The sequence below is a fragment of the Erinaceus europaeus genome, chromosome 1 (assembly GCF_950295315.1).
Source record: "Erinaceus europaeus chromosome 1, mEriEur2.1, whole genome shotgun sequence".
NCBI classification, from domain to species: domain Eukaryota; kingdom Metazoa; phylum Chordata; class Mammalia; order Eulipotyphla; family Erinaceidae; genus Erinaceus; species Erinaceus europaeus.
The window spans coordinates 48198238-48224122 of NC_080162.1; the positions used below are offsets into that span (position 1 = coordinate 48198238).

General features: G+C 43.8%; 1 protein-coding gene across 2 annotated transcripts in view; it reads left to right on the top strand.

Annotated features, from left to right (window-relative positions):
- KCNB1 (potassium voltage-gated channel subfamily B member 1) overlaps nucleotides 1-25885 on the top strand; it is a 131380-nt gene that overhangs the window by 2739 nt on the left and 102756 nt on the right. The window lies entirely within an intron of this gene.

Genomic DNA, 25885 nt, shown 5'->3' on the forward strand with positions numbered 1-25885 from the left:
CGAAGGGTCCTCGGGTCTGTTCTTTCTTTCTTTCTACATTTGGTGAGCTGTTTCCCAGAACGGTTTGCTGCAGCTTGTAAAGATGCCATGGCTGTGAGGAGAGGATGTACATTTCATAATAGGAGAGGGAAATGAGGCAATGTGAAAAATAAAGCAAGAGGAGGAATCAGGAAGGAGTTCAATTGCTGGGTGTGCCAGGGAGTCCGGTGTGCTGCTGGGGAAAGGCAGAAAGGCTTGGGTGAAGAGGAGGCCAGGCAGGAGTTTATTGGCTAATGAGCAAGTTCTCTGTGTCAAGCTAGGATTCAGGGATACCCTGGGGGGGTGAGGTGGGGGGTGGGCATCTGTCATCCCATGACCAGTGTGCTAGGTGTCAGGTGAATAGCAGTGTGGTGTAATCTGAGCTATAAAAGAAGTTGTGTGGGGTGGGGTAGAGGGAGAGTAGAGCAAGAAAAGAGAAGCATTGGTGTTGAAATCCAGGAAAACCAAGCAAAGACATGTTGAACATAATTCATTCTCTGAGAATCTAGCCTGATGAGGTCAGGAAGGGGGAAGGTAAATGTATTCATGGCAACAAAGAAGGGAGTAGGGAGGGGAAGAGACTGTATACCAGCCATAGTGTGTTAACTGGGGCTTCCTCCTATCCAACCTGGCCCCTCATTGTGGGAGTCTTGTGACTTGGTTGTCCCTTTGCTGAAATCCTACTTCCCCTGTAGGTCTGAGTTGGAAGGGTAGGGACTTTATGATGTGTTATTCTCAGATGTTTCTGCCCAAGGAGAGGACACTAAGAATAGGGGCCTGGGAGACAGCATAATGATTATGCAAAAAGACTTTCATGCCTGAGGCTCTGTAGACTCAGGCTCAATCTCCAGCACCATCATAAACCAGAGCTGAACAGTGGTGTGTGTGTGTGTGTGTGTGTGTGTGTGTGTGTGTGTGTGTGTGTGTGTGTACCTATTTTCTTCCTGGTATATTCCTTCCTATTTTCTTCCCTGAAGAAAATGAGATTCCTAGATCTGATTTCTTCTCCTCAAACTGTGAACTACATCTAACCATAATCCTGTCCCAGGTTTTGTGTCTAAAAAGCCACCCTCTTAAGACAGAGTCATTCACCCTTAACCAGCTTAGAGGATCAACAGATTAATTTTCTATTTCTAGACCGGACATAGGTTCCTTCCCTCCACCACCACCCCCATTTAGATCCAGCAGGACTCTCCCTTCTCCCTGTCCTGTCCCTGAACCCTGAGAGTGATGGGCAAGGCAGGCAGAAGAGTCCTCCCCTCCTCCACTGAAGAAGCAGGCAAAGGGCTGTGTTTAGGTTGGCATCTGGCAGCAAGGCAGGGGAGCTCAGGCTTGCAAAAAGCACTATTTGGAAATACAGAGCTTCATCTCTCCCTTGGGTTAATCTGCTCACGGGGACAAGCACTGTGACCTCTCCTTGCTCTCAGGCTCCTGCTGCTGGTTCACATTCTTGGCAGATGGTTGGTCTCTGAGATTCTACAGCTAGAGCTGAAATGGAGAGGCAGTCAAGCTTGTTGGCCACCGTGTTAGAAAACCTGACTGTCTTCAATCAGATGTCTCTTGTGTATGGAACATGGCAATAGAATCATACCAACTCTCTTTTTACTCCACCTTTTACAATTAGGAAGACTCAAAGAGGTTAAGTAACTTGCCTAAGGTCACACAGCAGACAAAGAGGAATAGCCAAAACTTCCACCCCGGATATGATTTTGAAGATCCTATCATCGTATTAATAATTAATTGACACAACCTCCTCCTGAGTCTCCTTGCTTCAGTTTTTGCCACCTCTCCCCCTGCAATCTATTACCCACATAGTCACAAGAGTGAGATTTTCAAAATGTAAATTGAGCCACATTATTCATCAGCTTAAAATTCTTCCAAGATTCATCATGGCCAAATGACATCTGAGGGCTTCCTCGCAGCACCCCAGACCCTACTAAGTCTGGCTCCTGTAGCATCTCCAGACCTATTTTCCACCTTCCTGTGCCCCAAACAGCATTTTCTAGACTCCTTTATCTGTCCCAGGGCCTTAGCATTTGCTGTCCCTGCTGCCTGCAATGCTTCCCCCTGGATTATCTCATGGCTGGCTGGTCACTTTTTCTTATTCTTCCCTGGTCCCTGCCCAAATGTCCTCTTCTAGAGAGATCTTGCCTAAGCCTTGTCTAAAACTGTCTCCATCTCCTTCCTCTCTATAGCTTTGTGTAGGGTTATTTTCACAGAGGCTTTAGCCACCCTCTGAAATTTTATCTACCTCTTCCTTGTTTCCTTCTGCCTCTCCCCCACAAAAGTATGAGCATTGTGAATTATATTCATTGGTCTTGTTCCAGCCCACATCATGCTTGCTTGGGAGAACTGCATATGGAATGAATGAGTGAATGAATGAATGGTTCAGTCACAGTGTCTCAGGGCTTGAGGATCTGCACTGCTTCCTCATTGCCCCTTTCTCTCACCTAGACCTAACTCCAGCAACCCAATTCCTTGTGCTTCTGGCTTCACTTGGTTCCCCCTTCTCCCCCAACTTATATGTCTTGCTTGCCAGAACAGTGAGGCCTATGGACCTATCTCAGAGGTCACAGAGTGAGAGAGTAAAATAGAAGATAATTTCTGGATGGTTATGTGTTACAGAAATGACCAGATCTCATGTGTTTAACAGGAGGACATACCTGAGCTCCAGTTCAATCTTCACCACCTCTTCCAGTTTTTGTCCATAGCTAAGCAAGGTCTTCACCTTTCTAAGACTCTGCCACCTGCCTGCAAAAGAAAAAAAAAAAAAAAGCCCTCGTTGCAGGGTTCTCATGAAATCAGATTTTTCTAAAATATAGTGCCATGCCTCACACATAGTAGGTGGGCTTTTCTGGGATACCTAGTAAGGCTCAGTGGCCAGATGGGCCAGGTTGCAACAAACTCTTCCCTTCTAAGAGCAGTTTGTGGAAGCTGCACTGTCGTCGTTAATAATTGATGGGATGTTCTGGCAACTGGGAGGCAAACGAAAGCACAGGCCCCAGCCTTCACTGTCAGGGGAGTGAAAATCAAAATCCATTAGGCAAAAGTCAGTGTGATTGATTCTTGTTTGGAAGCTGGGGTCAGCCCCATCTGAGTGACAAGGCTGCTGGGCCACCACTGGGTTTCCTTTCTCTGAAAGCCGTAGATTTCTCTCCGTGGGAAAGAGAGAGAACTAATTTGCTAGGCCCGGATTTTCTGTGCTCCCTACAACCATCTCAGGGTGAAAGCCCTGCGATAATTGCCCAATTTCAAGAGGAACTGCAGTTTATCTTGCCAGGGACTGAGTAGCAGTACTCCATAGTCTCGATCTCCTTGCAAACCCTTCAACAATCCAATCAGGTAGCCTGCCACTTTGGGTGGCAAGTGATAGAACAGAGGACTCAAAGTGACTTCTGTAAGGAGGAAGATGTATCACCCCCACATAGTGGGAATTTCCAAGGTAGCTGGTTTCAGGTTTAATGACTCTGTGTCCCACCAGGATTAGAGATTCCTTCCTCCTTTCTCCTCCTCCAGTTCTCCCAGGTGGCTTGGTCCTCAAGCTTGATGTTTCATATCACAAGATGGCCATCCAGTTTCAGCCTTATATGCTTGTTTGTTTTTGTCATTGTTAAGCCAGATAGAAAGATGGAGAGAGAGAGAAACATACTGGTATCTGTCTTGGGGGGATGTGGAAATGAACCATTGTGACAACAAAACTTTAGAAATCAACATTTCCCCGAATTATTTCTTTTTTTGAATTTTTATTTATTTATTATTGGATAGAGACAGAGAGAAATTGAGAGGGGAGAGGGAGTAGAGAGGGAAAGAGACAGAGAAATACCTGCAGCCCTGCTTCACCACTTGTGAAGCTTTCCCCCTGCAGGTGGGGACCAGGGGATTGAACCTGGGTCCTTGCACACTATAACATGTGCACTCAACCAGGTGCACCACCACCTGGCCCCTAGAAATCAACATTTCCTCAATAATGTGACACTGGAAGTAGAAAAAAAAGAGGGTGAGAGAAACAGAGGAAGAGAGGGAAAGATACCACAGCACCAAGGCTTCCTCCAGTGTAGTGGAAGCTGAAGCTGGGCTCAAAACTGGTTCCTGTGCATGACAAAGCAGCTACACTACCCAAGTGAGCTATTTTGCCATCCCGAGCCTAGGTTTCTTAATCCTGGAAACTTGGGCAGGTCATTTAAGCTCTCAGAGCTTCAGTAAAATGTCTGAGTGGAAAGTGATAATAGCAGCATCCACAGTGTTGTTTTGATGATTCAATGAGGATTTAGAGCTGACTGTAATTTGCGAACAGGTAGTACTCCATAATGTATATTATTATCTTATTCGAACATGGTAGTGGCCTTTATTTAGGGACAGTAATCAGTGTTTTTCTCCCCATAGCTTTGATTAAGGATAAAAATCTGGGAGGGGACAGGCAGTGGTACACCCAGTTGGGCACACATGTAATCATTCACAAGGACCTAGGTTCCAACCCCCAGACCCCCACCTGCAAAAGGAAAGCTTCATGCATGGTGAAGCAGTGCTGCAGGAAACTCTCTCCCTTTCTCCCCATTCCACCTCAGTTTCTTTCTGTCTCTATCCACTAAATGAATAAGTAAATATTTTTTTCAAATAATCAAAATGTGAGGTGGAGGAGATAGTACAATGGTTATACAAAAAAAAAAAAAAATCTTTCATGCCTGAGGCTCTAGATTCCAAGGTTTAATCACCGATGCCATCAGCCAGAGCTGGTCAGTGCTCTGGTAAAGAAAGTAATAATTCAATCTAGTTGGGGCCAGTTAAATAGCTGTCTTGGACAGTACTCTGCTTTGTTTTGTGCATGACCCAGGTTTAAGGTCAACCCCCACTACATTGAAGGAAGCTTTGGTGCTGCAATATCTCTTTATCTTTATCTCTCTCTATCTGTCTTCCTGAAAGAAAGAAAAAAGGCTAAAGATGAGGCTCATTTCTCAGTTCCATTACTTACCAGAAATATGACCTTGGGCAAGATTCTTTTTTTTTCATCTCCCCTTTTTAATTATTTATTATTGGGTAGAGACAGAGAGAAATTGAGGGGAGGGGGCGATAGAGTGGGAGAGACACTGAGAGATACCTGCAGCCTGCTGCACCACTTGTGAAGCTTTCCCCCTGCAGGTGGGGATCAGGGAGTTTGAACAATAATGTGTGTGCTCAAGCAGATGTGCCACCACCCGGCCCGCAAGATTCTTTTTTAAGTCTCAGTTTCCCCACCTAGAAAAATGAGTTATAACAGAGTCCACCCCATGAGACCAAATAATCAGCATTAAAAGTTTAACCCAGTTCTCAGCACATGGCAAACATTAAATAAATGATGATGGCAGGGAGCTGGGTGGTGGGGCGCCTAGTTGAGTGCACGGACTACAGTGCACGAGGATCTGAGTCTAAGCCCGTGTTCCCACCTACAGGAGGAAAACTTCATAAGTGGTGAAGCAGTGCTGCAGGTGTCTTTTTTATCTCTCCATTTCTATCTCCCCTCCCTTCTCTCAATTTCTCTCTGTCTCTATCAGAAATAAATGAATAAAAATATTATTGAATGATAACGGTAGTTATGAGTGTTATCACTCAATTCCTTTATTCCAGCTACACCCCTGGTTGGCAATATCTACTACTGTGTTGTTAATATAGGATCACCACTTGAAACTTTGGGATTTCAAGCCTCTGTTTGATGATGGTTTTGCTTCCTAGGCCTGAACCAGAAGGACTTATGCAAGAAAAACGAAACTGTGTTGGGAGGAGGAGGAGGAGATGGCTCAGTGGGTAGAGTGAAGGACTTATATTCCTGAGTACCTAGTTCAATGCCAAATCATATATACCAGTGTGGTGCTCTGACCTGCCCCCCCCCCAATAAATTCTTTAAAAAATAAAAATGAGCTAAATCAACTCAGAAACCAAGGAGCCCTCAGTGAAGCTCTCTGAGACTCTTCCTGGTCAAAGTCTATCATCCTGGGCATTTCCACTTATCCCCAAGAGACAATATACCAGAGATTCAGAGTTATGGCTAAGTGTGAATTCCAGCTCTGCTACTTCTTAGCTGTGGACTTCGGGAAAATGACTTTACCGCTTTTAACTTCACTCCTTGATCTGTAAATGAGATGGTAATGAACACCACCTCGCAGGGCTGCCAGTAGTATTATGGAAGAGTATAGAAAGCCCTGAAGTTGCACTTCATGAATCCAATTATTTGTATATAACAAAGGGAAACAGGAAGGTGCTTCAGCCACTTGCCTGGGTAACACAAAATGTTAATGGAAGATAAAGAGCCAGTTCTGGACCTTTCTGATCTCACCTTCACCCTCATCAACACTCAGGAAGCTTTCCATTCTTCCAGGATGCTTGGCCAGTGTCAGGAACTCACAGCTGGTGTCTTAGGGGACTCTCTGAAAGGCTGGGATAGGCTCGAGAACATGAAAGTGCTTAGTGAGGGAGAGTGCTAGCCAAGTGAGTCTTTTGGCCAAAGTTGGAAGAGACCAAGCATGCATCAAGCACCAACTCCATACCCAGCACTCTGTACTTCCTAAGCTTGATAGTATCAGGGATGGAAACCCTGATTTTACGTTTAGGCTGCCCAAGTTCAAAGTTTGGCTGTCCTTAGCTATGTGATTTAGAGCAACTATTGTACCTTCCTGTGCTGTGGTTCTTTCTTTTATAAAATAGGGTCGTGCCTACCTTGTGGAATTATTAAACTGAACTTTATTCAAAAGCATTTTGAATAAAGTTTGACATATAGGAAAGCCTCAGTAACTGCCAGGGTTGTTGTTGTGTTATTGTTGTTGTTTTCTTCTTCTCCTTCTTCTTTACATTAAATTAAACTAACATTTTCTTTATGAGGCAATGAGAGACCAGAGCACTGCTCTGTGCCAGGGATTGAACCCCAGACCTCATGTATACAAAATGCTGTGTTCTCCCCACTGAGCCATCTCCTCAGTTCTATTTGGCTTTTTGTGACTATATTTAGTCCTTCTGACAATCCTGCCAGATTGAAAAAGAAAAACTCACTTTCAATTGTGGATATTCTGCCCCACTAGAGAAAGATAGGGACAGACTGAGAGTATGCATCGACCTGCTAACACCCATGTTCAGCAGAGAAGTAATTACAGAAGCCAGACCTTCTACCTTCTGCACCGCATAATGATCCTGGGTCCATGCTCCCAGAGGGATAACGAATAGGAAAGCTTTCAAGGGAAGGGATGGCATACAGAACTCTGGTGGTGGAAATTGTGTGGAACTGTACCCCTCTTATCCTATGGGCTTGTCGATATTTTTTATTTTACAAATAAATTAACAACAATAAAAACAAACGAACAACAAAAACGTGGACGTTCTTTTTTAAAAAAATTATTTATGAGACAGCAAGAGAAAGACCAATAAAAGTTATTATTCCTCTAAATTGATAGATGTTCATTTTAAGGTGAGATTAAATAACTTACTCAACAGGTCAATTAGGCAGAGCAAGAAATGTGGACAGTGTCCCAGTGACCATCACTGAAAGTCCAGCAAAGACAGGGAGCTACTGTCCCACCCAGAACAGAACCTCAAGTGGGTTCATGGGAAAAGATGTGCTAATATCCCAGCTCCCTGGCATTTGATGGAGCTGTAACTCAGAAGATGCCCCATTCACACTGGCTCCTGGAGTTCCTTAGAGAATTACACCCTAGATGCCCACTGCAGCCCCTTGCTTTTTGATGCATGTACAACCTGCTTGGCCTCTTTCCCTTTCCTGTCTCACATCCTTTTGTCCCAATCAAATCTTTTCTGGGACCATTTCCCATAAAAATCACCTGTTCACAGATCTTTCTCTTAAGTTCTGGCTGGGTGGTGGGGGGGCAGGTGGTGGTACACCTGGTTGAGCAAACATGTTACAATGCACAAGGACCCAGGTTCAAGCCCCCGGTCCCCACCTGCAAGGGGAAAGCTTTGCAAGTTGTGAAGCAATGTTGTGCATGTCTCTGTCTCTATCCTTCTCTATCACCCCGTTTCCCTCTTGATTTCTGGCTGTCTCTACCCAATAAATAAAGATTTCTAAAAGAGAGATTTTTAAAAGAATAGGGAAAAAAGGAAACTGTTAAAAAAAATAATCTAGCTCTGAGAATCCACCAAAATTGCTTAATAAGAGTATCCCACTCTGGCAATATAGACTGAAAATACACCTTAGAATCAGACTTCTGTAGGAGATTATTTTAAAAGAAGAAATCCCTGGGTTGGCTGGATTCAGGCAGCTTCATCTCCGTCTCCTAGAGAAAGTAAAACCAATAGCAGTTACTGCTCTGTACACTTAAACAGTATCAGCTTGGCAACATGCAAAAAGCGTTAAGTCCATCCCCCCCCCCCCATCATTCCTGTGTGACTCTTTCCCACAGTTGCCTTGTGAGGAAAGGACAATCACCCTCATCTTACAACCAGGGAAACTGAGACCCAGAGAGAAGAAACAGCTATCCCTGGCTCACACGGTCTGGAGGACTCTGCCACTGAGAGCCCTCCATCTGACCTGTGCACTGTGTGAATGACCTTTAGGGACTGAGGAGGGAGCACCAACCCCAGCTTTACCTTTATGGGAAACCTAAAGTGCTAAGAGGTGAGAAATGCCTTTTGTATTTCCCACCTGACAAAAGAGAGTTCCTGACTCCTGACCCATAATGGCCTTACCCCTTTAGGGGACTTCTGATTGGAACTGTTGGAGATTCAGGGTTAGCAGCACTGGGGAATGTGATCAGTTCATTTATAATCTTGACAAGTTATGTAACTTACAAAGCCCTACCTTCTCCTGAGATGGATTTTTTTTTTAATTTTGCTGTTTCTATTAGCACTGTGTGTAGCCACCAGGTGGGCCAAGGTTAGGAGGCACATGCCAGTCCTCAAACCAGAGGCAGAATGAGGTGGGGTAGGATGCAGAATGTCATATTAATTCTCAGAACAATTCTCCTCACTGCTTTGCTTCTGGCCACATAAATATCAACTCACACAAAGTATGAGACATTCTTATGGGCCTGGGTTCAAATCCCCTCACCACCACTTTCTAGCTATACGAGCTTACAGGGTTCCTCACTTCCATAAGATGGGAAATGGGCCAATTCACAGGTCTGTGGTGTTCAGTCCTAGATATGCATTCATATCATTTGAGCTTTAGAAAAAAATCCAAGCTCTGCCTTCACTTTTGAAACACACCAGTGTGTGTGTGTGTGTGTGTGTGTGTGTGTGTGTGTGTGTGTGTGTGTGTAAAAATAAAATACAAAATTTGCCATTTGGACCATTTAAAAAAATTTTATATTTATTTATTCCCTTTTGTTGCCCTTGTTGTCTTATTGTTGTAGTTATTATTGATGTTGTTGTTGTTCTTGGATAGGACAGAGAGAAATGGAGAGAGGAGAGGAAGTCAGAGGGAGAGAGAAAAACATCTGCAGACCTGTTTCACCGCTTGTGAAGCGACTCCCCTGCAGATGGGGGGCCAAGGGCTTGAACCAGGATCCTTACTCTGATCCTTGCGCTTTGTGCCACGTGCACTTAACCTGCTGCACTACTGCCCCACTCCCTAAAATTTGTTTTATTTATAAAAAGAAAACATTGACTAAACCATAGGTAAGAGGGGTACAACTCCACACAATTCCCACCACCAGAACTCTATATCCCATCCCCTCCCCTGATAGCTTTCCTATTCTTTTATCCCTCTGGGAGTATGGACCCAAGGTCACTGTGGGATGCAGAAGCTGGAAGGTCTGGCTACTGTAATTGCTTCCCCACTGAACATGGGCATTGACAGGTCGATCTGTACTCCCAGTCTGCCTCTCTTTCCCTAGTAGGGTGGGGTTCTGGGGACTCGGAGCTCCAAGACACATTGATGGGGTTGTCTGTCCAGGGAAGTCTGGTCAGCATCATGCTAGCATCTGGAATCTGGTGGCTGAAATGAGAGTCAACATACAAAGCCAAACAAACTGTTGACTAATCATGGACCTAAAAGCTGGAATAGTGCAGATGAAAAGAGTTGGGGGGGGGGTCCTCCATTTTGTACATAGCTAGTAGGCATATTTTAGTTATATTCCAAAGGGCTTATGGCTATACTAGTTTTTTTTTTCTTCTTTTCTTTTTTTTTTTTTCTTCCCCTGAGCCTGAAATCTGATATACAGGTGGATCCAAGTTATTGTCTGGGGAGATGATGTCATGGCTGGAAAAGGAACAGAAAGCTGGATCAGGGAAGAGAATAGCTCCCTAATATGGAAAAGCGGTATAAATATTGTTGACTGTAAACCCCATCGATTTGATGTGATCTGGGGCCCATATTCAGCTTAGGAGCCTATGTGACCTCTGCATCCCTGTAGATCTGAGCTCACATTCTGTGGTCATGAGAAGGAACATTCCAAGCTGCCCCAATATCGGCTCATCTTCCTCAGGTGTAGCACAGAGTATGTTGTCCATCCTCCCTTTGGAGGATGGAACATTCTCTACCATTGTTGATCCAAATTGAGGGCAAGGTCCTATGGGGGCCCAAAAAGGAGCATTTGGACAATTTTTAAGTGTATGGTTCAGTACATTTAAAGAGTATTCACATCATGGTGCAAACAATCTCTAGAACTTTTTCATCATGCAAGAATGAGACTCTTTACCTATCAAAGATTAACTGTTTTTGTTTTCTTTCCTACCCTCATCTCCTGGCAACCCTCCCCTTCTTCCTATCTCTATGAATTTGACTCCTCTAGATGCCTCCTGTAAGTGGAGTCAGACAGTATTTATCTTTTTGTGTCTTTTACTTAGAATAATGTCTTCAGGAGTTCTTTATTTTGTACCAGGTGTCAGAATTTCCTTCCCTTTTAAGGCCGAGTAGTAATATGTATATACTATGTTATGTTTCCACATCCACTTGTTTATCCATTCATGGATACTTGGGTTGCGTCCACCTTTTGGTGGTTGTGAATAATGCTGCTGTGATCCTGGGTATACAAGAATCTCTTCCAGACCCAGCTTTACATTCTTTTGGGTTTATATCCAACAGAGGGGTTAATAGATCATGTACTGATTCTATTTTTAATTTTTTGAGGAATACCATTTCACATTCTCACCAACAGTGCCCAGGACTTCTAATTTCACCAAGTCCTCTTCAACTGTCTTTTCTGGTTGTTGCAGTTGCTTTTCTGTTGATTGCAGCCATCCCACTGGGTTTCCGATGTAGCTCATTGTAGCTTTGATGTTGATTTCTCTGACTAGTGGTGTTGAGCATCTTTTTGTGTGCTTATTGGCCATTAATTTTTCTGAGAAATGTTTATTCAAGGAATCTGCCCATTTTTCTAAGGTATCTGTTGTTTACATATTCTGGATACTAATCCTTTATCACATACATGACTTTCAAATATTTTCTCCTCTTCTGTAGGTTGCCTTTTCACTTTGTTTGTTTCTGCTTTTTCTTGTCTCGGCTCTTGGTGTCATATCCAAGAAATCACTGCCAAATCCAGTGCCATAAAGATTTCTCCTGGAATTTTCTTCTGAGAATTTTATACTTTCAGGTCTCCTGTTTCCAACCTTCATCCATTTTGAATTAATTTCTGCTTGTGATGTGAGGTAAGATTGGGTGACTCTGACTCACAGTGGGTGAGGAAGTCTGAGGGACTTGAAGCTAGTAAGTGAGGGTGGTCCTGGCCTGGTGACAGCTGGAGATCTTGGCATGCATGGAGTTCTGTGCACAGTATGGAGGATACACCTGAGGTTATAGTTGTTGGGCAGGATCACAGCTGTGTCCCTGACACATCCAGTATATCTCTACTTTTTAATTTTCTTTTGCCACCAGGATTATGGCTGGGGCTCAGTTCCTGCACAGCAAATCCCAGAGGTCATTTTTTTTCTTTTTCTTTTTAAAAATATTTATTTATTTATTCCCTTTTGTTGCCCTTGTTGTTTTATTGTTGTAGTTATTATTGTTGTTATTGATATTGGCGTTCTTGGATAGGACAGAGAGAAATGGAAAGAGGAGGGGAAGAGAAAGATAGACACCTGCAGACCTGCTTCACAGCCTGTGAAGTTACCCCCCTGCACTCTTGGCAGAGCGAGAATGCAAATCTTTATTTGGGCACACCAGAGTTGGGTGTGAGCACAGCGTTTAGGCCATGTGGAGCTAGCAAAATGGCCGCCTCCCACCAGCCCCTCTCCAGGTCTTCTCCAGGCCAGGACGTGGAAGAGAAAAAAGAGGGTGAAACTGGAACAGCAGCGGGATTTATAGGGTAAAGACGGAAGTGGCAAGTTGAGAACGGGGTTGGCTAGGAAAGGAGGTGGAGAGAGGCAAAAGGCATGCTGGGAAGGTGGAAGTGTCCTTAGGAACTGTTGCGATGGTTTTAACTGAATTAGCAATACCCTGAAGGGATAACGTAGTGGGGATATTTCAGGCAAAACAATGATTATGTAAGCAGAGCAGGGGGTCTGTCTTTAAGGCCCAACACAAACCAGGATCCTTACTAAGGGTCCTTGTGCTTTGCGCCACATGCACTTAACCCACTGCGCTACCACCCAACTCCCTTTCTTCTTCTTAGATAGGAAAGAATGCAGTTGAAATGAAAGAGGGAAACAGGGAAAGAGAAAGAGGGACACTAGCAGACCTGCTTCACAACTCATGAAGCTTCCCCCTGGAAGTGGAAAGCAGGGCTTTGAACATGGTCCTTGTACATGGTAACATGCATTCAACAGGGTGCACTACCACCCAGCCCCTTTCTTCTGTTGTTTTTCTTCCACTTATGAAGGTTTGTCAGGAAGTTGGAGATGGTAAAGCACCAGTGTGAGTGACAATTGTTCAGATTATGACTTTTTTTTTTTTTTACCAGAACACTACTCAGCTCTGGTTTATGGTTGTGGAGGGGATTGAATATGTGACTTCACAACCTCAAGCGTGAAAGACTTTTTGCATAACTATTATGCTGTCTCCCCAACCTGACTATGAGCACTTCTTTCTACCGCTCTATAGCCTCCCTGATCTAAGGACCCCTTACAAAACTTCCTCTATGACCACAGTCTGTCCAGAAGAGGCTGAGATCCCTGGTCAGAATCTTCCCATGGCTCCTCTCTCACTCAGAGAAAATACTGGTCTTCAACCCAACTGGCATCTTCAGGGCCCAGGTCTCCATCTTTCTCCTCAGCCCCTTCCTATCTCCTTTCCTGCCACTCTTCCCTCTCCATCATTCCATTCCACTCACTGTGACCTCGCTGCCATTTCCTTAGACACACCACAACTTTCTTACCTGGTCTTCCCACAGACACCTACAAGACTCATTGGCCATGCCTGTCAGACCTCCTCTCAGAAGTCATTTCTCAACCGGGTAGTCTCTGATTACCTACATAATACTGCACTTCCTTTATCTCTTCTGCTCTGTTTTTCTCCTCCCTTACACAACATATAGCTACTTAATCATGTGATTGCAGATCTGTGTAGTGACTCATCTGGTAGAGAACACACATTATCATGTGGTCCAGGAGGTTGCACAGTGGATAAAGCACCAGACTCTCAAGCATGAGGTCCTGGGTTCGGTCCCCGGCAGTACATGTGCCAGAGTAATATCTGGTTCTTTCTCTCTCTCCTCCTATCTTTCTCATGAATAAATAAATAAAATCTTAAAAAAAAAAAAAAAGAACACACACTATCATGCACATGGTCTTGAGTTCAAGCCCCCAGCCCCAACCTGCATGGGGTAGCTTCAGAGTGCTGCAATAGTGCTGCAGATATGTCTTCTCTCTGTGTGTCTCTCACCCTATATCAAAGAAGAAGAAAGGAAGGAAGGATGAATGGAATGGGAATTGAAGGGAAAGAATGGGGAGGGGAGGGAAGAGGAGGGAGAGGGAAAAAAGGAAAGGAAGAAGGAAAAGAGAGTCTGCCAGACAGACTACCCCATCAATGTGTCCTGGAGCCCCGCCTCCCCAGAGCCCTGCCCCATTAGGGAAAGAGAGAGATAGGCTGGGAGTATGGATCGACCTGCCAACTTCCATGTTCAAAGGGGAAGCAATTACAGAAGCCAGACCTCCCACCTTCCGCACCCCATAATGATCCTGGGTCCATACTCCCAGAGGGATAAAGAATGGGGAAGCTTTCAAGGGAGGGGATGGGATATGGAGTTCTGGTGGTGGGAACTGTGTGGAATTGTACCCCTCTTATTCTATGGTCTTGCCAATATTTCTATTTTGTAAATTTTTTTTTTTTTTAAAAAAGAGAGAGTCTGCCAGGAGTGATGGAATCATGTAGCACAAAGTCCCAGCAAAGACCCCAGGGCCAAAAAAAAAAATACAGACACAATATGTGAAGATTAAATATTAAATAAGGCCTTAAATATTAAATAAATATTAAATATTAAATATTAAATATTAAATATTAAATAAATAGTAAATAACAACAAAAGTACAACTCCTACAAGATCAACAACTATTGTTAATATTAAAATTGTTGTGTTCCGTCCTGTAGTTACATCAAGTACCTAAAATATGCCAAGCACTGTGCTTTGTACTGGTGACTGAATAAGCCCTTCATGGCACTAATGGTCCCGTACAACAGAGAGAGGGAGAGGGAGAGATTGTTCAAGGTGGCTGTGAAAAAGAAATCATGAGACAGTTGGGAAGATACTGAATGGTTGACATTACTGAGGAATCAGTCCTATTTTTAAGTGTGATGATGCTACTGTGATCATGTTTTAATATCTTGTTCTTTTAGAGATTTGTACTGGAGTTATTTATGACGGAAATGATAAGATCAAAGACTTAAGTGATATTTGGGTTGGTTTCAGTACTCTGAAGGTTATTAGGGATGGGGAAAGGAAGGATTGAGTGAGGCTGGGGGGAGGGAGTAGTAACTAGTGTGGGCAGGAAAGACTCAACAGGAAGGTGCCAAGTTGGCAGAGACCTACAAGAAGGGAGAGAAGAAAGCATGTGGATTTGGGTTGAAGAATATTCCTGGAGGAAGAAAAAAAAAGCATGTGCTAAGGTCCTGGGGCAGTTGTATATCTGGAATAGTCAAGGAACACTCAAGTGGTCTGTGTGTCCAGAGCTAAGTGAACCAGAGTAGAGGATGGGATGGTGTATCAGGAAGAACCTTGTCTATGAGTGTTGGATTTTATCCTGTCCTCTGAACCCAAGTCTCTGCACTGGCTGCTTGGTGCCAACCTGATCCTCCAGTTCATTCTTTGTATGAAACATAACTCATTGCTCACAAGGGTCATCTGCTCATGCTAATCACCTCCTTCCCCAAACCCTTTCCTGGTTCCCACTACCCCCAGGAAAATCTTAACCTGACCTATAAGACTCCAGACAAACTCTTAATCTCCTCCCACCTTTCTCCAAGATGTCCTCTGCTCACACCTCACTCACTATCTCTGCCACTCCATGTCCTTCCCTGGCCCTGTGCTACACTTTTGTCCAAGTTCACACCACTGTCTTGCACCCTTTTTTTGTCCTGTCTGTCTGAACCCTCTCATCCCACACCCCAAAGCCCAGCTTCTCTCTCCCTCCACCACTTCCACCCCTTTCAACCATCACTGATTACTCTCTCCGCTATGTTCTGTAAATCTGACATTCAGACACTCCTTGCACAAACCATGGGGAGACCAATTCATTAGTTGTTTTGTGGGTGCCAGGTCAGACCTACAAACTCAAGAGAGAAAGCTTACGGCTACTTTTGAACTGTGCACCCTTGGGGAAAGGACTTAACTTCTCTGGGCTTCAACTTTCTCATCTATAATTTGAGGAGCTTCATAGAAACCCAGATCGTCCTGACATTTCTATGTGTACTACTCAGAGCAGTGTTAGGCATGCCATACATGACTGGTTCAAGTTCACTATTGCATTTAAGTGTTAGTGAACATTTGTTGAGTGAATGAGAAAACAATATGATATATAAAAACTGATCAGAGAGTTGTCTCTTTCTCTCTCTCTCTCTTTACTTTATTAATGGCTTACAGTACAGTTGCTGAAACATAGATACAATTTCTTATCTCCCTGTGATAGGTGTCTGCGAAACACTGTCACTCCCACCTTGGGTCCTTTTCAATCATCATGCACCAAGACCTCCAACATTCATTCCCTCCATCCCTCCCCCCCATTTACAAAGCAAATGCCTCTCAGATATAGCTCTCTTCTCCTCCCACCTTCTTTGTCTCTTCCTGCCCACCAAAATCCTCATGCTTCCAGGGCCAGAAAGAATTGACCTTTGTCTTCCATTCATAATGCAGAGACACAACTAAATTAAACACTGGAGGTGTTCCATTACACCCTGACTGCCCCATTTGTTGCTCTGCAGCAAGGCTGATCTCCTCCATAATTCCTACTGTGGCCTAGTGGGGAGACACTGTCTTTGAAAGAACAATGTTACATTTGCCCATTCCACACCGTCATTCACATCCACCAGGTAATGGACCTGGAATCAAACAGCTTCTAAAAAGAGATCATCATGATTCACTAATTGCCATGGAGGGCTCATGCCTGAGACTTTCCAAGGCCTTTTGTGAGCCTCAGGATCCTTGACCTTGATGAACTCTGCTTCTCAGAGCCCTTATAGTCCCTTTGTTCTACAGGCTGCGCAAGACTGCTTTACCAGGAACTCGTGAAAGGTAAAAAGGGTAGTAGAGATAAGAGATGATGTTGAACCAGCTTTTCTACTGCTTATCATGTCTGGAATGATCATGTCTCTTTGAATGGATCAGTTTTCTTTTATCTCCTCTGCCATGGATATGTTTAGACATTCTTTATTGTTCTTTGAAATAGTGACTACAAATCGGTTGTAGTCATTTCCTCCTGTTCTTGGGACAATATTTTCTAATGTTTTATTAGTAATTTACATGATTACAATATAATGGGGATATAGTTCCACTCCCACTACCAAAGTTCCGTGTCCTCATCCCTGCCAAGGATAACCACCATAGTTCTCTCAGGGTCTTAGACAAGAGTTGGCCACTCTCTGACCATGCATGATGATTTCTCTATAAAACACTTCTCATATGTGTTACAGCGTGTGTATTATACTTTGTGCATCTTCTTATATTCAATTTTGTGTTTGTTTAGCACCTGTTTCCTGGAACAGACTATAAGCTCCCTGAGGGCTGTGGACTGCATTTTGCAGTTTATATTTACCCTCCCCACTCATGGTAAGAGGTACATCAGCTTTTGTTTAGAGAATCACTTCCTTCTCATTCTCAATCTCATTTCAAATCCGGCCATTGACATGTGGCCTAGACACAGCTTCTCCTGGAGCCCCTGGGAAGGAGACCTCTTTATGCCACAGATGGAAGGAAGGCTGGAATTGCTAGAAGCTATTTTCCCAATCATGTCCATACATCCTGCTAAGAAGTAACACAAAGAAGAGATCTTAGAGATATTGAAGACCATGTCTTAATAACATATTCAAACTCCTGAATCCATCTCTTCCTGAAACCTTATCTATTCCAAGGACTTTTCCTTTCCTTTTTTTTTTCAAGATTCTTTTATATTTATTTATTTATTCTCTTTTGTTGCCCTTGTTTTATTGTTGTAGTTATTGTTGTTGTCATTGTTGGATAGGACAGAGAGAAATGGAGAGAGGAGGGGAAGACAGAGGAAGGAGAGAAAGATAGACACCTGCAGACCTGCTTCACCACCTGTGAAGCGACTCCCCTGCAGGTGGGGAGCCGGGGTTCCAACTGGGATCCTTACACTGGCCCTTGCGCTTTGAGCCACCTGCGCTTAACCCGCTGCACTACCACCTGACTCCCGACTTTTCTTTTTTTAATTTATTTTCCCTTTTGTTGCCCTTGTTTTTTATTGTTGTAGTTATTATTGTTGTTGTTATTGATGTCATCATTGTTGGATAAAACAGAGAGAAATGGAGAGGGGAAGACAGAGGGGGAGAGAAAGAAAGACATTGTAAACCTGCTTCACCGCTTGTGAAGCTACTCCCCTACAAATGGGGCCAGGGGCTCGAACCAGGGTCCTTTTGCTGGTCCCTGCGCTTTGCACCACATGCGCTTAAACCGGTGCGCTACCAACTCCCTTTTCTTTCTTCTTCTTCTTCTTTTTTTTTTTTTTTTTTTTTTTTTGCCTCTACAGTTATCACTGGGGCTCAGTGCTTGCACTATCCACTGCTCCTAGTGGCCATCTTTTTTCCATGGTTGTTGCTGCTATTGCTGTTGTTGTTGTTCTCATCATTGTTGTTATTAGATAGGACAGAGAGAAATTGAGAAAGGAGAGGGAGACAGTGAGGGAGAGAGAAAAATAGACACCTGCAGACCTGCTACACCACCTGTGAAGTGACCCGCCTGCGTGGGGAGCTGGGGGCTCGAATCAGGATCCTTGTGCCAGTCCTTGCACTTTGTACTATGTGCACTTAACCCGGTGTGCTACCGCCCAGCCCCCACTTTTTTCTTTTTTTAGTTATTTCATTTTACTTGATAGAACAGAGGGAAATTGAGAGGGAAGTAATAAAGAGAGGGAGAGGGACCAGGTGGTGGAGCACCTGGTTGAGCGCACGTTACAGTACTCAAGGACCCAGGTTTGAGCCCCCGGTCCCCATCTACAGAGGGAAAACTTTGCAAGTGGTGAAGCAGGGCTGCAGGTATCTCTCTGTCTCTTTCTCCCTCTCTCTCCACTACCCTCTCTATTTCTGGCTGTCTGTATACAATAAATAAAAATAATAAAATTTAAAAAAAAAAAGAAAAAAGAAAGAGAGGGAGAACTTGCACTTCATTTCTTTCCTCCCCAAACTGTAGACGAGACTGTTCTTCTACACGTTTTAACTTTCTACCTCTCCTCCATTTAGCATGCTCCTTCTGTGTTTTGTTTTCTTTTGAACTTCTTGAATGCTCCCAACTTCAGCAGGGAGTCCCTTGACTCTTATTTACTTCTGTGTTTAACCAGGGAGGCCACGTTGATTTACCTGTTATCTCTGGCTACCTTGGGTAACAACATTTACATGAAAAGTTTGCCAACCCACGTTCTCAAGTCACATTGGGGCCTGATACACAGAAGAGTCTTTGTCAGAGGGGATTGGATGGAAGGGAGGAGGAATGACAAGCTAAACATGTGACCTTAAACAAATCACTTAACCTCTCTGAGTCTCCAGCTCGTTGCCTTGCAATCCCACCTGTCCCTTTGCATCTTTCAGATTTCTCTTTATATATAAATCTTTATATTAGAAACATTTTCCCTGGTCTAAACTGATTTGGACTTGTGGTCCAATATGAGAAACTTTTCTGCTCTTTCCATGAGAAACTGTCTCTCTAGCTTATTTTGTGAGGAGGTCCACCTTGGAGTAAATATGTTTCTCCTCTTCATCAGTGTTTTTGTTTTTCTCATAGGCCATCTTCCTGGTTGAGTAAGTAGAAAGAATTCTGGTGTGGTATTCTAGAGGCCTGAGTTCATAATCCCAGCCCTGCTACACTGGAGCTATGAGACCCTGGGTAGAGTCTCTCTGGGCCTCAGTTTTCACAGATGGTAACTTTGCCAAGCGGGAAAGACAAGTGCATTCACTTATGTGTGCCAGCACTATGCTGGACCAAGCAGGTGCTTGGACATGCTTCATTCATGTTGTTGGCTTTTCTTCTCCATCCTTTTCTCATAAGGGAGGTAAGACAGAATGCCTACTCCAAACCTCACCTGAATCTGGCCCCAATGAAACTTTTGTCCACTCCGATTCCTCATGCCATGACTTTGCCAAAGAATGGCTGGAAAGTGGGGCTTAGATATTCTGTATCCACTCTAACTAGTCCCTATCACACTCCCTCATTCTTAGACATGGGCACTTGGAGCCACCTCCATCTTACATAAAGCTCTTGCAAATACAACCCAAGGCAAGCCCTCTAGTCTGCCTCCCTCTTCCTCTAGATTGCTGTGTGCAAACTCCCTACCCACCAGGTATAAAAATGTTAGATCTTTGATGACATCATGGCAGGGAGAATAAGCCTGGCCAAAGAGGAGGTTTTCAGACCAATTAGAGAATTCCATGACCTGAGAGGCATGTGTGTGTGTGTGCGCGCGTGCGCGCGCATACTAGAGCCCCCTTAATAAATGATCCTCTGACAGCAAGGCTGCAATACAAGGTTGGTAATGCATAAGAATTTCAAGCTGCTGACAGCAGACTGTCAAACCATGTGTGGGGCCTTTCTGAGCATGGGGCTGGGGGCGGGAGTGGGGAGCTGCACAGGTTGCATACCCATGAAGGTGACTTTGCCTGAGGGAAGAGTGCTTCATATATCCTTTGGGTAGAGAGTAGAAGGCTTTTCAATCCCAGAAAACTGTCAGGGAAAAATGTCTCACAGACTTTTTACTTGGGGATGCAGAAGCCTGAGCTGGTAACACAAACTCAGTTATAGAGGTCAAGTAAGCCGTGTTAAATAATAAAGCATTTGAGAGGAAGGATGGCAGGAAGTAAGTTCTACAAGGAAGCCCATTAGTACTCAACCTTCATGTCAGGGAGGCAGCTGGGAAGGGTGGAGACTATGGAGACTTATAACATACATACCTAACTAAGGAAGTAATTGGTTTTCAGTTCCAGGGTGAGTTTTGGGCCCAGCAAGAAATAGTTTAAAGATTTGTTTTTAGATAGAGATGGAGAAGCCAGGAAAGAGACAGAGAGAGACAAAGAGAGAGACAAAGACCACAGCACCAAAGCTTCCTTCAGCACAATAGGAGCAGGGCTCAAAACTGAGTTGTGCACATAACAAAGCAGCTCACTACCCAAATGAGCTGTTTTGTGAGCCCTCAGTCAAAATTTTTAGTTTTGGGGGCCAGGTGGTGGCACACCTGGTTAAGCACACGTGTTACAGTGCTCAAGGACCCGGGTTCAAACCCCCGGTCCCTACCTGCAGGAGGAAAGCTTTGCGAGTAGTAAAGCAGGGCTACAGGTGTCTGTCTCTCTCACTCTCTATCTCCCCTTTCCTTCTTGATTTCTGGTTGTCTCTATCCAATAAATAAATAAATATTTTTATTTTTTTTTGTTTTTATGTGAGATATCACAATTTTTCAGTGATGGCAAATAATTTTTTAAAAATCAAAAACATTTCAGTATGTGCCAGACAGACCATGTCTGGGGACCACCTTCAGCCTTTAGGGTTTTGACTCTTGCAGATAGAGCCTTCAATGGCTACATATGTCAGAAGGATCATTTCTTGCCTCTGAGAATATCCTCATCAGAAGAGAGAGACTAGAAGGATAAGAGGGGTACAACTCCACACAATTCCCACCACCAGAACTCCATATCCCATCCTATCCCCTGATAGCTTTCCTGTTCTTTAACCCTCTGGGAGTATAGACCCAAGGTCATTGTGGGATGCAGAAGCTGGAAGGTCTGGCTTCTGTAATTACTTCCCCACTGAACATGGACATTGACAAGTTGATCCATACTCCCAGCCTGTCTCTGTCTTTCCCTAGTGAGGAAGGGCTCTGGGGAAGCAGAGCTCCAGAACACATTGGTGGGGTTGTCTGTCCAGAGAAGCACAGGTAAATTCTAAACAGACTAGCTAATAGTGTCCACCATCTCTCTATCCAGCCTCCAATGAAAATAGGAAGGGAAAGCTACTGTAGACTAGAAAAGACACTATAAAAAAAAAAAAGAAAAAAGAAAAGACACTATATATTGAATCAACAAACCAGTCTGAGCCACAGGTTTCTAATCTGTAAAATGGGACTAATAAATTTCCAGGGATGCTCCAGAGGATCATCCGAGATTAAAAGCATGTAAAGTATTTAGTAAAGTGCCAAAACTGCAACAGGTGTCAACCTGAATTATTTATATTGTTACTTTCATCTCAACATTCAAGAACCTGACTTGTTTCTAGGGGATATTTTATGGAGTAGCATCTATTGTGTAGAATTAAACTTTGTAATTTGTAGAGCAATGTCAGCTCTATAAATTCAAGCTCAAAACCTTAGACATTCAGAAATTGCCAATAGAAAAGAAAGTGCCTGGAATTGGAATTCTGGGGTTCAGGGTTGGAATTCTGCAGCTCAGTGACACTGCTGGGGTGTTTGGTGTTGATTCTCTGCTGTTAAAAGGTCGCTGCTCTGGTGTTCAAGGTCACAGCCTATCATCCACGGTCAGAATCTTCAACTCTGTAACTGGACCCAAGGAGTAATGTAGCCAGAGTGTCCTTACTCATGACTGAAACTTGAGTGGGCAAGGTCAGAATACCCATGTTCCGGGGTGGAACTCATTTTCAAAGTCAGAATTCCAAACTTCAGTGTCAGGACACTCTATTGGCATTCACAACTGGAATTCTGGCAGGCACAGTCAGAAAACTGAAGCTCAGAGTCAGACCTCTTGTTTCCAAATCATGATTTAGTGGGTTTCCTCCCTTACGTGTATCATGAGCTTCATCATCCACCCACCCTCCAGCGGTGGCTCCTGAATAGACGGAAATTGCAGAATGTCCTCTGTCCCCCATTGCGGGTAAGTTCTGTTATTTAAGCCTCTCTCTCTTACTGTTTTTGATGTCCATCCCCCAGGAGGCGCCAGTGGAGGTGACATGAGCTTCAGGAAGCAGCTCCTCTGCCCTCCCTTTGCCAAAGTCCTTTAATCCTGCTGTCAACTCCATTTAAAGCCACTGTTTGCTCAGAGGCAGCTCTGCCAGCCTCCTGGGGGCACCTGAATGATCTCACAACCCTTTGATGGAGAGGCAGGAAAACAGTGTCAGATGAGGGGATTGAAGGTGCCAAGGGCTTGTGGCCACATAGCACGGGAGATGTGTGGCTGGAAGAGACATGGAGAAGTAGAATGGTTTGCTGGACATTGTGGTCACCAAAGCACATTGTTGATGTGTTGTTCTTTACGCCAGGTCTGCTGCATTGCTTGATATTGTGGTCTATTTACATAATCACTGTTTTGCCTGAGACCCACCCTGCTTGCAGGGTATTGGTTTAATCCCCACTGGTTAGATGGAAGCTTTCTATGTTCTGTTCGAGCTCTTTTTCCGCTCCTCCCCCTCTCCTAGTCATTTCCTTTCCCCCTTGCCACTTCCGGCGAAGAGATGTATAAAAGGCGATGTATCTGATTAATAAACAAGGGCACATTGCGTTCCCACTTAGCCATGAGTTTCTGGTCATCTCTCATTGGCATTGATGCCAATCAGAGAATGAGCTTCATTGATTGGAGAGGTTCGAGAAGTCTTTAAACTCTAGTTACAGTGGTATAAATAACAGACAGTCATGGAACGGGTAGACGAAGACAGTTTGCTGCGTCACAACCCCTACTAAATGACTATAGTGTAGCCTCCCCACCCCCAACTTTCACTCTCCATTCCTAGACCTTCTACTTTTTCCATCTCCTTTCTCCATAACCCTTTCCACTGCTTTGTATTGTGTTTATCTGGCTTTGATCTATCTCATCCTACTGGAAGGGACTTGGTCAGGCATTTTTTTTTTTCTCTTCCCAGTGCTAAATCTGTGCCTTGCATATAGAAGTTACTAAATAAGTGTATGGTAAGTGAATGAATGAAGGATGCACCTTCAGATATGGTCATAGGACTTTCCCAAGCTCTTGGGGGCCAGATGGTGGTGTACCCGGTTAAGCACACACAGTACTATGAGCAAGGACCCAGGCTCGAGTCTCTGCTCCCAACCTGTGCCTGGGACACTTCTCAAGCAGTGAAGTAAATCTACAGATGTTTATCTTTCTCTTTCCTTCTCCATCCCCACCTCCCCTCACAATCTCTGTCCTATCGAATAAAAATTTAAAAAGAAAGGAAAGAAAAGAGAAAGAAAAAAAATGGCCGCCAGGAGCAGTGATTCACAGTTCCGGCACCAAACCCCAGCATTCCCAAGCTCTCAATTCATTCTATGAAGAACTCACTGTCTATTTGTATAGTTTAGAGGGTAGGGGTGAGAGGAAGCAGCAGTAGAGAATGGCATTAGCAGTTCCACAGCTTTTCATTGCTCTCAGGATAACTCCAAATCTTTATCACTGCTAAGGATCTTTCAGAACTACCACTCCACTGGCTATGCCACCAGTCAGCCCCCTATTCTTGGGTTTCTTGCGTTATGGTTTTTGCTCTCCTCCCATTTCTCCTTAAGTAGTTCAGACTGCCCCAGTTATTAAGCAACCCCTTTTGAGTGACTATTTTAGTGTGTTTTCAAATTCTAGAACCCCTAAAGGCAGTAGGCTTTTTCACAGCTTTATGATGCAAAGGAAGTGGGGTGTGAATTTTCCATTTGATTTTCAGGAGAATCCAGTAAGGGTGAGGTAAATCTCCCAGAAGCCGGTAAGTCTCCAAGGGATCTGGCTCCCCACCTCTCCGACTATATCCCCCAATTTCATCTCCTGGCTCCTCATGTGCAGTCACCCTGATCTCATACTTCCTAAAGTCCTTCTTGCCTCAGCCTTTTCCTTTCATCTTCATTCAGTTATTGTCTATTCATTCTGAAGCTCCCTGATCAAATGCCGCCTCCTCCAGCAAGCCTTCTCAGTCCTCTGAATGCATCCAATTTCCTAATTATGATTTTCAAAGTTCTCTGTGCCTCTCTTGGGTGTCCCTTGCACCCACTGTAATTTAATCTTTCTCTAAGGGATAAGTTGGAGATCTCTGCCTCTCCCTGCCCTGTGTGGACTGTGAGCATGTCCATGAAAGGGCTTATCTGATGTGTTCATTTGTTCATTCTAGACCTACTATGTCCTGTGACTGCCTTTGTGGAAACACTTTACAAAATAGCTCTCAGTAAATGAGTGGATGGCAAACATCATCTTCCTTTGAATAGAGAATGGGCAGAATATGATGGTGTTCAGAATATGTTCAATGATAATTACAATGTCTTCTCTCAGTTTTTAAAGGTACCAACTTGGGTTATATTTTATAGAATGTTCTTGATTTTTTTTCCCAAAGCAAATGCCACATATGAAGATTCTAAACCCAGGAAACAGAAGTTCTGAAGGAGGTTTTAAAATGAAGGATCTCAGCAAATTTCCAAAAAATATGGTTTACTTGAAAGTCATGACACCTTTAGAGGCAGGTGGACAGGGTTCCAAACCCAGCTCCATCATCAGTCGCAATGGTCTCAGACAAATCTCTTCCCCTCTCTGAGCTGACACGTCTTCTAAGCGCATCACCAGCAGAAATAGACACTTCTGCCTGCCTGTTTCAGTGAAGGCCCCAGGGCTAGTCGGAAATACCTGGTTCATATGCTGAGTTCTGAACCACTCCCTGTGGCCAGAGGAGGACATAAGTAAGGGGGGAAATTTGGGTCATAGAGAAATACTGGGCTCAGGGGCTCAGGGACATACCTGAAATAGGATTTACTTATAATTATCATCCCATGATGATAGTAATGTTCCAAGATTCTCTGGATATCTGAAGCCAAGAACCATATATGCATTTTCCTATATGTGCACATCTGGGATAAAGTTTAATAGATAAATTAGGCACAGTAAGATGAACAACCAACACTAATCATAAAAAAACATCAGTTATAACAATACATTGTAACATAAGTTATGTGAGTGTGTTCTCTCTCAGTCAGAATCTTTTCTATTCATTTATGTCTATGAAAGAGAGACCAGAATACTGCTCAGTTCTGGTGTATGTGCTACTGAGATTGAACTTGAGACACTGAGCCTGCAAGTCCTGCACTCTCTTGATGAGCTTCTCCTCAACCTTCTACCCAAGTCTTATTGTACATACTATTTTCAGACTAAAGTTGACCAGGAGTTACTGCAATTACAGAAAGCAAAACCATGGATAAAAGGGGAAATGACTGTTTTCTTTAAATCATTTAATTTTACTTAAGTCTATTTCACTTAAAGCAGTTTGACTTAAGAGAGAATTTGATGTCATGAAGAATTGTCATCAATTACTATAAATCATGATATGAAATTCTAGTCTGGTGCTGGAGCCTGAAACCTGCTCTCTTTGGGCTAAAAGAGGAGGTATAGGTATGTTAACAT